We start from the raw sequence: 13682 nt of genomic DNA on the forward strand, positions 1-13682 counted from the left end.
AAACTAAAAACATTTAGAAGTAAAATTCTTTAGTCTCCCTAAACTAAATGCTATAAACTATAAAGTTATAAAAAAGAATGGTTATTTAATGGGCAGTAAATGTTTTTTTGGCTGGAGATTTTGCTGATGTCTGGAAACCTGGCTGCTTAGATGCACAGGGGTGCCTGGCAAAGAGCACCCATTTTTGTCAAGTGCCATCCTAGCCAAAGAATGCAAAGAAGCAATTTTAGCCTAGTACGGTCTATGGTTTTGAAGAAATGAACCTCTACATGCCAATTTTCATAATTTGTTTCACTGTGGTATGTATGGAAATCGATGGCTATTCCTTAATGGGATATTGAATTTTTTTGCCAGTTAGCAGCTCTATCTTGTTAATGTTCTCCAGTTTATAAAACCCTATTTAAATTTAACTTCCAACTTTCACTCTCCCTAAGATCAATCTTGAGGCACATGGTGGGGTATATAACTCTTAGGACTTTGCTTTTGGAATGTGCTTGCTTCGGCAGCACATATACTAAAATTGGAACGATACAGAGAAGATTAGCATGGCCCCTGCGCAAGGATGACACGCAAATTCGTGAAGCGTTCCATATTTTAGGTATATAGCTTTGGACAAATTAATTAGATTCCACTTAAGATACCTGCAGATAAAAAGTCAAGAAATTTTGCAAGCAAAGAATAAATCGACCAACTTTTTTATGACAAAATCAGTTCGACATGACATATCATTTTCAAATTCAATTCTTGTCTAAATTGTGCAGGTTGTCTCAGTACTTCTATTAAGTCTTAGAAAACTATTTTGCCACTTTCCATTCCTACTTCACTTGTTCTGTACTTAGGAGCAATTTTAATCTTGTACAGCCTATGGTTCCAAAAGAAATGAACCTCCACATGCTAATTTGCATAATTAATTTGACTGTGGTACGTATAGAAATTGGAGGCCTTTCCTTAATGGGATATTGAATTTTTTTGCCAGTAAGTAGCTCTATCTTGTTTATTGTAAAGTGTTCTCCAGTCTTTGAAACCCCATCTGAATTTAACTTCCATCTTTTACTCTCCCTAAGATCAATCTTGAGGCACATGGTGGGGTATATATATCTTAGGACTTTGCTTTTGGAATGTGCTTGCTTCGGCAGCACATATACTAAAATTGGAACGATACAGAGAAGATTAGCATGGCCCCTGCGCAAGGATGACACGCAAATTCGTGAAGCGTTCCATATTTTAGGTATATAGCTCTGGACAAATTAATTCTTTTCCACTTAATGATACCTGCAGATAAAAAGGTAAGAAGTTTTGCAAGCAAAGAACAAATCGACCAACTCTTGTATGATGTCATCAGTTAGACATGACTTATCATTGTGTGAATTGTGCAGACTGCCTCAGTTATATTTAAACTTAGAAAATTATTTAGCCACCTTCAATTCTTATTGAACTTGCAGGGGTGTATCTATTGGTCGAAGCGGAAACGTAAGGGACAGGTGCCCCCTCCAAGTCACTCCAGGTCTGAAGGCATGAATATGCACTGCTGCACCCAATAGGTTCTGCTTGGTACAGTGGAAAAATGTATCTTTCTTTATCCAATAACTATTCATAACTCTAGACAATTGTACAGTACAAAACCACAATCTCCAGCAAATCAAATCTGCTAATATATAATTATTGAAGCCCATGGTGCATGCTGCAATCACCTAATTTGCTTAATGCATGAGATTTAAGACCCTTTCCACAAAGAACAAATGCCTAGCTTCTCCCTCTACACATAATGTTCCATCAAGAAACTCCCCAAACACCCATGGATATACTAGACTTCTAAAAATTCTTTTTTTAACTCTGCTCCACAAAAATAAGAGCTGAACACATAATGTATTAGATGTCAAACCAAGGAGCCATTCACAACACATAAGCACCTCTAACAGAATGTACAAAAATAAAAATAAAATGTTAGGGCTAGTTTAAATCATATACCAATACAATTAGGGAGACCAAGTTGTGGCTTCAAAATATATATATATTATTAATTTACAATACTTACCATATGCTTTTCATCTGTATTTTTTACTTTTATTGTTAATTGAGCCAAAAGATAGTGCACACAATACTTAATTTACAATCTTAAAGTTTAGCAGTTACATAATTTGCATATATCCAAATTTGTTTAGCAACAAATACATTTTAAGTGTAAACTATGTCATTTTTGACCTTTTTGCCCACTTATTTGACATTAACCGATTACATAAATGGTGATTAGCATATGATTAGTATTATAAACTAAAAACATTTAGAAGTAAAATTCTTTAGTCTCCCTAAACTAAATGCTATAAACTATAAAGTTATAAAAAAGAATGGTTATTTAATGGGCAGTAAATGTTTTTTTGGCTGGAGATTTTGCTGATGTCTGGAAACCTGGCTGCTTAGATGCACAGGGGTGCCTGGCAAAGAGCACCCATTTTTGTCAAGTGCCATCCTAGCCAAAGAATGCAAAGAAGCAATTTTAGCCTAGTACGGTCTATGGTTTTGAAGAAATGAACCTCTACATGCCAATTTTCATAATTTGTTTCACTGTGGTATGTATGGAAATCGATGGCTATTCCTTAATGGGATATTGAATTTTTTTGCCAGTTAGCAGCTCTATCTTGTTAATGTTCTCCAGTTTATAAAACCCTATTTAAATTTAACTTCCAACTTTCACTCTCCCTAAGATCAATCTTGAGGCACATGGTGGGGTATATAACTCTTAGGACTTTGCTTTTGGAATGTGCTTGCTTCGGCAGCACATATACTAAAATTGGAACGATACAGAGAAGATTAGCATGGCCCCTGCGCAAGGATGACACGCAAATTCGTGAAGCGTTCCATATTTTAGGTATATAGCTTTGGACAAATTAATTAGATTCCACTTAAGATACCTGCAGATAAAAAGTCAAGAAATTTTGCAAGCAAAGAATAAATCGACCAACTTTTTTATGACAAAATCAGTTCGACATGACATATCATTTTCAAATTCAATTCTTGTCTAAATTGTGCAGGTTGTCTCAGTACTTCTATTAAGTCTTAGAAAACTATTTTGCCACTTTCCATTCCTACTTCACTTGTTCTGTACTTAGGAGCAATTTTAATCTTGTACAGCCTATGGTTCCAAAAGAAATGAACCTCCACATGCTAATTTGCATAATTAATTTGACTGTGGTACGTATAGAAATTGGAGGCCTTTCCTTAATGGGATATTGAATTTTTTTGCCAGTAAGTAGCTCTATCTTGTTTATTGTAAAGTGTTCTCCAGTCTTTGAAACCCCATCTGAATTTAACTTCCATCTTTTACTCTCCCTAAGATCAATCTTGAGGCACATGGTGGGGTATATATATCTTAGGACTTTGCTTTTGGAATGTGCTTGCTTCGGCAGCACATATACTAAAATTGGAACGATACAGAGAAGATTAGCATGGCCCCTGCGCAAGGATGACACGCAAATTCGTGAAGCGTTCCATATTTTAGGTATATAGCTCTGGACAAATTAATTCTTTTCCACTTAATGATACCTGCAGATAAAAAGGTAAGAAGTTTTGCAAGCAAAGAACAAATCGACCAACTCTTGTATGATGTCATCAGTTAGACATGACTTATCATTGTGTGAATTGTGCAGACTGCCTCAGTTATATTTAAACTTAGAAAATTATTTAGCCACCTTCAATTCTTATTGAACTTGCAGGGGTGTATCTATTGGTCGAAGCGGAAACGTAAGGGACAGGTGCCCCCTCCAAGTCACTCCAGGTCTGAAGGCATGAATATGCACTGCTGCACCCAATAGGTTCTGCTTGGTACAGTGGAAAAATGTATCTTTCTTTATCCAATAACTATTCATAACTCTAGACAATTGTACAGTACAAAACCACAATCTCCAGCAAATCAAATCTGCTAATATATAATTATTGAAGCCCATGGTGCATGCTGCAATCACCTAATTTGCTTAATGCATGAGATTTAAGACCCTTTCCACAAAGAACAAATGCCTAGCTTCTCCCTCTACACATAATGTTCCATCAAGAAACTCCCCAAACACCCATGGATATACTAGACTTCTAAAAATTCTTTTTTTAACTCTGCTCCACAAAAATAAGAGCTGAACACATAATGTATTAGATGTCAAACCAAGGAGCCATTCACAACACATAAGCACCTCTAACAGAATGTACAAAAATAAAAATAAAATGTTAGGGCTAGTTTAAATCATATACCAATACAATTAGGGAGACCAAGTTGTGGCTTCAAAATATATATATATTATTAATTACAATACTTACCATATGATTTTCATCTGTATTTTTTACTTTTATTGTTAATTGAGCCAAAAGATAGTGCACACAATACTTAATTTACAATCTTAAAGTTTAGCAGTTACATAATTTGCATATATCCAAATTTGTTTAGCAACAAATAAATTTTAAGTGTAAACTATGTCATTTTTGACCTTTTTGCCCACTTATTTGACATTAACCGATTACATAAATGGTGATTAGCATATGATTAGTATTATAAACTAAAAACATTTAGAAGTAAAATTCTTTAGTCTCCCTAAACTAAATGCTATAAACTATAAAGTTATAAAAAAGAATGGTTATTTAATGGGCAGTAAATGTTTTTTTGGCTGGAGATTTTGCTGATGTCTGGAAACCTGGCTGCTTAGATGCACAGGGGTGCCTGGCAAAGAGCACCCATTTTTGTCAAGTGCCATCCTAGCCAAAGAATGCAAAGAAGCAATTTTAGCCTAGTACGGTCTATGGTTTTGAAGAAATGAACCTCTACATGCCAATTTTCATAATTTGTTTCACTGTGGTATGTATGGAAATCGATGGCTATTCCTTAATGGGATATTGAATTTTTTTGCCAGTTAGCAGCTCTATCTTGTTAATGTTCTCCAGTTTATAAAACCCTATTTAAATTTAACTTCCAACTTTCACTCTCCCTAAGATCAATCTTGAGGCACATGGTGGGGTATATAACTCTTAGGACTTTGCTTTTGGAATGTGCTTGCTTCGGCAGCACATATACTAAAATTGGAACGATACAGAGAAGATTAGCATGGCCCCTGCGCAAGGATGACACGCAAATTCGTGAAGCGTTCCATATTTTAGGTATATAGCTTTGGACAAATTAATTAGATTCCACTTAAGATACCTGCAGATAAAAAGTCAAGAAATTTTGCAAGCAAAGAATAAATCGACCAACTTTTTTATGACAAAATCAGTTCGACATGACATATCATTTTCAAATTCAATTCTTGTCTAAATTGTGCAGGTTGTCTCAGTACTTCTATTAAGTCTTAGAAAACTATTTTGCCACTTTCCATTCCTACTTCACTTGTTCTGTACTTAGGAGCAATTTTAATCTTGTACAGCCTATGGTTCCAAAAGAAATGAACCTCCACATGCTAATTTGCATAATTAATTTGACTGTGGTACGTATAGAAATTGGAGGCCTTTCCTTAATGGGATATTGAATTTTTTTGCCAGTAAGTAGCTCTATCTTGTTTATTGTAAAGTGTTCTCCAGTCTTTGAAACCCCATCTGAATTTAACTTCCATCTTTTACTCTCCCTAAGATCAATCTTGAGGCACATGGTGGGGTATATATATCTTAGGACTTTGCTTTTGGAATGTGCTTGCTTCGGCAGCACATATACTAAAATTGGAACGATACAGAGAAGATTAGCATGGCCCCTGCGCAAGGATGACACGCAAATTCGTGAAGCGTTCCATATTTTAGGTATATAGCTCTGGACAAATTAATTCTTTTCCACTTAATGATACCTGCAGATAAAAAGGTAAGAAGTTTTGCAAGCAAAGAACAAATCGACCAACTCTTGTATGATGTCATCAGTTAGACATGACTTATCATTGTGTGAATTGTGCAGACTGCCTCAGTTATATTTAAACTTAGAAAATTATTTAGCCACCTTCAATTCTTATTGAACTTGCAGGGGTGTATCTATTGGTCGAAGCGGAAACGTAAGGGACAGGTGCCCCCTCCAAGTCACTCCAGGTCTGAAGGCATGAATATGCACTGCTGCACCCAATAGGTTCTGCTTGGTACAGTGGAAAAATGTATCTTTCTTTATCCAATAACTATTCATAACTCTAGACAATTGTACAGTACAAAACCACAATCTCCAGCAAATCAAATCTGCTAATATATAATTATTGAAGCCCATGGTGCATGCTGCAATCACCTAATTTGCTTAATGCATGAGATTTAAGACCCTTTCCACAAAGAACAAATGCCTAGCTTCTCCCTCTACACATAATGTTCCATCAAGAAACTCCCCAAACACCCATGGATATACTAGACTTCTAAAAATTCTTTTTTTAACTCTGCTCCACAAAAATAAGAGCTGAACACATAATGTATTAGATGTCAAACCAAGGAGCCATTCACAACACATAAGCACCTCTAACAGAATGTACAAAAATAAAAATAAAATGTTAGGGCTAGTTTAAATCATATACCAATACAATTAGGGAGACCAAGTTGTGGCTTCAAAATATATATATATTATTAATTTACAATACTTACCATATGCTTTTCATCTGTATTTTTTACTTTTATTGTTAATTGAGCCAAAAGATAGTGCACACAATACTTAATTTACAATCTTAAAGTTTAGCAGTTACATAATTTGCATATATCCAAATTTGTTTAGCAACAAATACATTTTAAGTGTAAACTATGTCATTTTTGACCTTTTTGCCCACTTATTTGACATTAACCGATTACATAAATGGTGATTAGCATATGATTAGTATTATAAACTAAAAACATTTAGAAGTAAAATTCTTTAGTCTCCCTAAACTAAATGCTATAAACTATAAAGTTATAAAAAAGAATGGTTATTTAATGGGCAGTAAATGTTTTTTTGGCTGGAGATTTTGCTGATGTCTGGAAACCTGGCTGCTTAGATGCACAGGGGTGCCTGGCAAAGAGCACCCATTTTTGTCAAGTGCCATCCTAGCCAAAGAATGCAAAGAAGCAATTTTAGCCTAGTACGGTCTATGGTTTTGAAGAAATGAACCTCTACATGCCAATTTTCATAATTTGTTTCACTGTGGTATGTATGGAAATCGATGGCTATTCCTTAATGGGATATTGAATTTTTTTGCCAGTTAGCAGCTCTATCTTGTTAATGTTCTCCAGTTTATAAAACCCTATTTAAATTTAACTTCCAACTTTCACTCTCCCTAAGATCAATCTTGAGGCACATGGTGGGGTATATAACTCTTAGGACTTTGCTTTTGGAATGTGCTTGCTTCGGCAGCACATATACTAAAATTGGAACGATACAGAGAAGATTAGCATGGCCCCTGCGCAAGGATGACACGCAAATTCGTGAAGCGTTCCATATTTTAGGTATATAGCTTTGGACAAATTAATTAGATTCCACTTAAGATACCTGCAGATAAAAAGTCAAGAAATTTTGCAAGCAAAGAATAAATCGACCAACTTTTTTATGACAAAATCAGTTCGACATGACATATCATTTTCAAATTCAATTCTTGTCTAAATTGTGCAGGTTGTCTCAGTACTTCTATTAAGTCTTAGAAAACTATTTTGCCACTTTCCATTCCTACTTCACTTGTTCTGTACTTAGGAGCAATTTTAATCTTGTACAGCCTATGGTTCCAAAAGAAATGAACCTCCACATGCTAATTTGCATAATTAATTTGACTGTGGTACGTATAGAAATTGGAGGCCTTTCCTTAATGGGATATTGAATTTTTTTGCCAGTAAGTAGCTCTATCTTGTTTATTGTAAAGTGTTCTCCAGTCTTTGAAACCCCATCTGAATTTAACTTCCATCTTTTACTCTCCCTAAGATCAATCTTGAGGCACATGGTGGGGTATATATATCTTAGGACTTTGCTTTTGGAATGTGCTTGCTTCGGCAGCACATATACTAAAATTGGAACGATACAGAGAAGATTAGCATGGCCCCTGCGCAAGGATGACACGCAAATTCGTGAAGCGTTCCATATTTTAGGTATATAGCTCTGGACAAATTAATTCTTTTCCACTTAATGATACCTGCAGATAAAAAGGTAAGAAGTTTTGCAAGCAAAGAACAAATCGACCAACTCTTGTATGATGTCATCAGTTAGACATGACTTATCATTGTGTGAATTGTGCAGACTGCCTCAGTTATATTTAAACTTAGAAAATTATTTAGCCACCTTCAATTCTTATTGAACTTGCAGGGGTGTATCTATTGGTCGAAGCGGAAACGTAAGGGACAGGTGCCCCCTCCAAGTCACTCCAGGTCTGAAGGCATGAATATGCACTGCTGCACCCAATAGGTTCTGCTTGGTACAGTGGAAAAATGTATCTTTCTTTATCCAATAACTATTCATAACTCTAGACAATTGTACAGTACAAAACCACAATCTCCAGCAAATCAAATCTGCTAATATATAATTATTGAAGCCCATGGTGCATGCTGCAATCACCTAATTTGCTTAATGCATGAGATTTAAGACCCTTTCCACAAAGAACAAATGCCTAGCTTCTCCCTCTACACATAATGTTCCATCAAGAAACTCCCCAAACACCCATGGATATACTAGACTTCTAAAAATTCTTTTTTTAACTCTGCTCCACAAAAATAAGAGCTGAACACATAATGTATTAGATGTCAAACCAAGGAGCCATTCACAACACATAAGCACCTCTAACAGAATGTACAAAAATAAAAATAAAATGTTAGGGCTAGTTTAAATCATATACCAATACAATTAGGGAGACCAAGTTGTGGCTTCAAAATATATATATATTATTAATTTACAATACTTACCATATGATTTTCATCTGTATTTTTTACTTTTATTGTTAATTGAGCCAAAAGATAGTGCACACAATACTTAATTTACAATCTTAAAGTTTAGCAGTTACATAATTTGCATATATCCAAATTTGTTTAGCAACAAATAAATTTTAAGTGTAAACTATGTCATTTTTGACCTTTTTGCCCACTTATTTGACATTAACCGATTACATAAATGGTGATTAGCATATGATTAGTATTATAAACTAAAAACATTTAGAAGTAAAATTCTTTAGTCTCCCTAAACTAAATGCTATAAACTATAAAGTTATAAAAAAGAATGGTTATTTAATGGGCAGTAAATGTTTTTTTGGCTGGAGATTTTGCTGATGTCTGGAAACCTGGCTGCTTAGATGCACAGGGGTGCCTGGCAAAGAGCACCCATTTTTGTCAAGTGCCATCCTAGCCAAAGAATGCAAAGAAGCAATTTTAGCCTAGTACGGTCTATGGTTTTGAAGAAATGAACCTCTACATGCCAATTTTCATAATTTGTTTCACTGTGGTATGTATGGAAATCGATGGCTATTCCTTAATGGGATATTGAATTTTTTTGCCAGTTAGCAGCTCTATCTTGTTAATGTTCTCCAGTTTATAAAACCCTATTTAAATTTAACTTCCAACTTTCACTCTCCCTAAGATCAATCTTGAGGCACATGGTGGGGTATATAACTCTTAGGACTTTGCTTTTGGAATGTGCTTGCTTCGGCAGCACATATACTAAAATTGGAACGATACAGAGAAGATTAGCATGGCCCCTGCGCAAGGATGACACGCAAATTCGTGAAGCGTTCCATATTTTAGGTATATAGCTTTGGACAAATTAATTAGATTCCACTTAAGATACCTGCAGATAAAAAGTCAAGAAATTTTGCAAGCAAAGAATAAATCGACCAACTTTTTTATGACAAAATCAGTTCGACATGACATATCATTTTCAAATTCAATTCTTGTCTAAATTGTGCAGGTTGTCTCAGTACTTCTATTAAGTCTTAGAAAACTATTTTGCCACTTTCCATTCCTACTTCACTTGTTCTGTACTTAGGAGCAATTTTAATCTTGTACAGCCTATGGTTCCAAAAGAAATGAACCTCCACATGCTAATTTGCATAATTAATTTGACTGTGGTACGTATAGAAATTGGAGGCCTTTCCTTAATGGGATATTGAATTTTTTTGCCAGTAAGTAGCTCTATCTTGTTTATTGTAAAGTGTTCTCCAGTCTTTGAAACCCCATCTGAATTTAACTTCCATCTTTTACTCTCCCTAAGATCAATCTTGAGGCACATGGTGGGGTATATATATCTTAGGACTTTGCTTTTGGAATGTGCTTGCTTCGGCAGCACATATACTAAAATTGGAACGATACAGAGAAGATTAGCATGGCCCCTGCGCAAGGATGACACGCAAATTCGTGAAGCGTTCCATATTTTAGGTATATAGCTCTGGACAAATTAATTCTTTTCCACTTAATGATACCTGCAGATAAAAAGGTAAGAAGTTTTGCAAGCAAAGAACAAATCGACCAACTCTTGTATGATGTCATCAGTTAGACATGACTTATCATTGTGTGAATTGTGCAGACTGCCTCAGTTATATTTAAACTTAGAAAATTATTTAGCCACCTTCAATTCTTATTGAACTTGCAGGGGTGTATCTATTGGTCGAAGCGGAAACGTAAGGGACAGGTGCCCCCTCCAAGTCACTCCAGGTCTGAAGGCATGAATATGCACTGCTGCACCCAATAGGTTCTGCTTGGTACAGTGGAAAAATGTATCTTTCTTTATCCAATAACTATTCATAACTCTAGACAATTGTACAGTACAAAACCACAATCTCCAGCAAATCAAATCTGCTAATATATAATTATTGAAGCCCATGGTGCATGCTGCAATCACCTAATTTGCTTAATGCATGAGATTTAAGACCCTTTCCACAAAGAACAAATGCCTAGCTTCTCCCTCTACACATAATGTTCCATCAAGAAACTCCCCAAACACCCATGGATATACTAGACTTCTAAAAATTCTTTTTTTAACTCTGCTCCACAAAAATAAGAGCTGAACACATAATGTATTAGATGTCAAACCAAGGAGCCATTCACAACACATAAGCACCTCTAACAGAATGTACAAAAATAAAAATAAAATGTTAGGGCTAGTTTAAATCATATACCAATACAATTAGGGAGACCAAGTTGTGGCTTCAAAATATATATATATTATTAATTTACAATACTTACCATATGATTTTCATCTGTATTTTTTACTTTTATTGTTAATTGAGCCAAAAGATAGTGCACACAATACTTAATTTACAATCTTAAAGTTTAGCAGTTACATAATTTGCATATATCCAAATTTGTTTAGCAACAAATAAATTTTAAGTGTAAACTATGTCATTTTTGACCTTTTTGCCCACTTATTTGACATTAACCGATTACATAAATGGTGATTAGCATATGATTAGTATTATAAACTAAAAACATTTAGAAGTAAAATTCTTTAGTCTCCCTAAACTAAATGCTATAAACTATAAAGTTATAAAAAAGAATGGTTATTTAATGGGCAGTAAATGTTTTTTTGGCTGGAGATTTTGCTGATGTCTGGAAACCTGGCTGCTTAGATGCACAGGGGTGCCTGGCAAAGAGCACCCATTTTTGTCAAGTGCCATCCTAGCCAAAGAATGCAAAGAAGCAATTTTAGCCTAGTACGGTCTATGGTTTTGAAGAAATGAACCTCTACATGCCAATTTTCATAATTTGTTTCACTGTGGTATGTATGGAAATCGATGGCTATTCCTTAATGGGATATTGAATTTTTTTGCCAGTTAGCAGCTCTATCTTGTTAATGTTCTCCAGTTTATAAAACCCTATTTAAATTTAACTTCCAACTTTCACTCTCCCTAAGATCAATCTTGAGGCACATGGTGGGGTATATAACTCTTAGGACTTTGCTTTTGGAATGTGCTTGCTTCGGCAGCACATATACTAAAATTGGAACGATACAGAGAAGATTAGCATGGCCCCTGCGCAAGGATGACACGCAAATTCGTGAAGCGTTCCATATTTTAGGTATATAGCTTTGGACAAATTAATTAGATTCCACTTAAGATACCTGCAGATAAAAAGTCAAGAAATTTTGCAAGCAAAGAATAAATCGACCAACTTTTTTATGACAAAATCAGTTCGACATGACATATCATTTTCAAATTCAATTCTTGTCTAAATTGTGCAGGTTGTCTCAGTACTTCTATTAAGTCTTAGAAAACTATTTTGCCACTTTCCATTCCTACTTCACTTGTTCTGTACTTAGGAGCAATTTTAATCTTGTACAGCCTATGGTTCCAAAAGAAATGAACCTCCACATGCTAATTTGCATAATTAATTTGACTGTGGTACGTATAGAAATTGGAGGCCTTTCCTTAATGGGATATTGAATTTTTTTGCCAGTAAGTAGCTCTATCTTGTTTATTGTAAAGTGTTCTCCAGTCTTTGAAACCCCATCTGAATTTAACTTCCATCTTTTACTCTCCCTAAGATCAATCTTGAGGCACATGGTGGGGTATATATATCTTAGGACTTTGCTTTTGGAATGTGCTTGCTTCGGCAGCACATATACTAAAATTGGAACGATACAGAGAAGATTAGCATGGCCCCTGCGCAAGGATGACACGCAAATTCGTGAAGCGTTCCATATTTTAGGTATATAGCTCTGGACAAATTAATTCTTTTCCACTTAATGATACCTGCAGATAAAAAGGTAAGAAGTTTTGCAAGCAAAGAACAAATCGACCAACTCTTGTATGATGTCATCAGTTAGACATGACTTATCATTGTGTGAATTGTGCAGACTGCCTCAGTTATATTTAAACTTAGAAAATTATTTAGCCACCTTCAATTCTTATTGAACTTGCAGGGTGTATCTATTGGTCGAAGCGGAAACGTAAGGGACAGGTGCCCCCTCCAAGTCACTCCAGGTCTGAAGGCATGAATATGCACTGCTGCACCCAATAGGTTCTGCTTGGTACAGTGGAAAAATGTATCTTTCTCTATCCAATAACTATTCATAACTCTAGACAATTGTACAGTACAAAACCACAATCTCCAGCAAATCAAATCTGCTAATATATAATTATTGAAGCCCATGGTGCATGCTGCAATCACCTAATTTGCTTAATGCATGAGATTTAAGACCCTTTCCACAAAGAACAAATGCCTAGCTTCTCCCTCTACACATAATGTTCCATCAAGAAACTCCCCAAACACCCATGGATATACTAGACTTCTAAAAATTCTTTTTTTAACTCTGCTCCACAAAAATAAGAGCTGAACACATAATGTATTAGATGTCAAACCAAGGAGCCATTCACAACACATAAGCACCTCTAACAGAATGTACAAAAATAAAAATAAAATGTTAGGGCTAGTTTAAATCATATACCAATACAATTAGGGAGACCAAGTTGTGGCTTCAAAATATATATATATTATTAATTTACAATACTTACCATATGCTTTTCATCTGTATTTTTTACTTTTATTGTTAATTGAGCCAAAAGATAGTGCACACAATACTTAATTTACAATCTTAAAGTTTAGCAGTTACATAAGTTGCATATATCCAAATTTGTTTAGCAACAAATACATTTTAAGTGTAAACTATGTCATTTTTGACCTTTTTGCCCACTTATTTGACATTAACCGATTACATAAATGGTGATTAGCATATGATTAGTATTATAAACTAAAAACATTTAGAAGTAAAATTCTTTAGTCTCCCTAAACTAAATGCTATAAACTATAAAGTTATAAAAAAG

General features: G+C 34.9%; 12 non-coding genes across 12 annotated transcripts; all 12 read left to right on the plus strand.

Annotated features, from left to right (window-relative positions):
- Positions 1-490: 490 nt before the first annotated feature.
- LOC148514211 (U6 spliceosomal RNA) lies at positions 491-597 on the plus strand. Its single transcript, XR_015879724.1, has one exon. It is a non-coding gene; the product is annotated as a U6 spliceosomal RNA (small nuclear RNA).
- Positions 598-1120: 523 nt separating this feature from the next.
- LOC148514212 (U6 spliceosomal RNA) lies at positions 1121-1227 on the plus strand. Its single transcript, XR_015879725.1, has one exon. It is a non-coding gene; the product is annotated as a U6 spliceosomal RNA (small nuclear RNA).
- Positions 1228-2758: 1531 nt separating this feature from the next.
- LOC148514213 (U6 spliceosomal RNA) lies at positions 2759-2865 on the plus strand. The gene has a single exon (XR_015879727.1). It is a non-coding gene; the product is annotated as a U6 spliceosomal RNA (small nuclear RNA).
- A 523-nt stretch (positions 2866-3388) lies between these two features.
- On the plus strand, positions 3389-3495 carry LOC148514214 (U6 spliceosomal RNA). The gene has a single exon (XR_015879728.1). It is a non-coding gene; the product is annotated as a U6 spliceosomal RNA (small nuclear RNA).
- Positions 3496-5025: 1530 nt separating this feature from the next.
- LOC148514215 (U6 spliceosomal RNA) lies at positions 5026-5132 on the plus strand. The gene has a single exon (XR_015879729.1). It is a non-coding gene; the product is annotated as a U6 spliceosomal RNA (small nuclear RNA).
- Positions 5133-5655: 523 nt separating this feature from the next.
- Positions 5656-5762, plus strand: LOC148514216 (U6 spliceosomal RNA). The gene has a single exon (XR_015879730.1). It is a non-coding gene; the product is annotated as a U6 spliceosomal RNA (small nuclear RNA).
- A 1531-nt stretch (positions 5763-7293) lies between these two features.
- On the plus strand, positions 7294-7400 carry LOC148514217 (U6 spliceosomal RNA). The gene has a single exon (XR_015879731.1). It is a non-coding gene; the product is annotated as a U6 spliceosomal RNA (small nuclear RNA).
- A 523-nt stretch (positions 7401-7923) lies between these two features.
- Positions 7924-8030, plus strand: LOC148514218 (U6 spliceosomal RNA). Its single transcript, XR_015879733.1, has one exon. It is a non-coding gene; the product is annotated as a U6 spliceosomal RNA (small nuclear RNA).
- Positions 8031-9561: 1531 nt separating this feature from the next.
- Positions 9562-9668, plus strand: LOC148514219 (U6 spliceosomal RNA). Its single transcript, XR_015879734.1, has one exon. It is a non-coding gene; the product is annotated as a U6 spliceosomal RNA (small nuclear RNA).
- A 523-nt stretch (positions 9669-10191) lies between these two features.
- On the plus strand, positions 10192-10298 carry LOC148514220 (U6 spliceosomal RNA). Its single transcript, XR_015879735.1, has one exon. It is a non-coding gene; the product is annotated as a U6 spliceosomal RNA (small nuclear RNA).
- A 1531-nt stretch (positions 10299-11829) lies between these two features.
- On the plus strand, positions 11830-11936 carry LOC148514221 (U6 spliceosomal RNA). The gene has a single exon (XR_015879736.1). It is a non-coding gene; the product is annotated as a U6 spliceosomal RNA (small nuclear RNA).
- Positions 11937-12459: 523 nt separating this feature from the next.
- Positions 12460-12566, plus strand: LOC148514222 (U6 spliceosomal RNA). The gene has a single exon (XR_015879737.1). It is a non-coding gene; the product is annotated as a U6 spliceosomal RNA (small nuclear RNA).
- Positions 12567-13682: the final 1116 nt, after the last annotated feature.

The sequence above is a fragment of the Taudactylus pleione genome, unplaced genomic scaffold, assembly GCF_031769625.1.
Source record: "Taudactylus pleione unplaced genomic scaffold, aTauple2 ptg000262l, whole genome shotgun sequence".
In the NCBI taxonomy this organism is placed as follows: domain Eukaryota; kingdom Metazoa; phylum Chordata; class Amphibia; order Anura; family Myobatrachidae; genus Taudactylus; species Taudactylus pleione.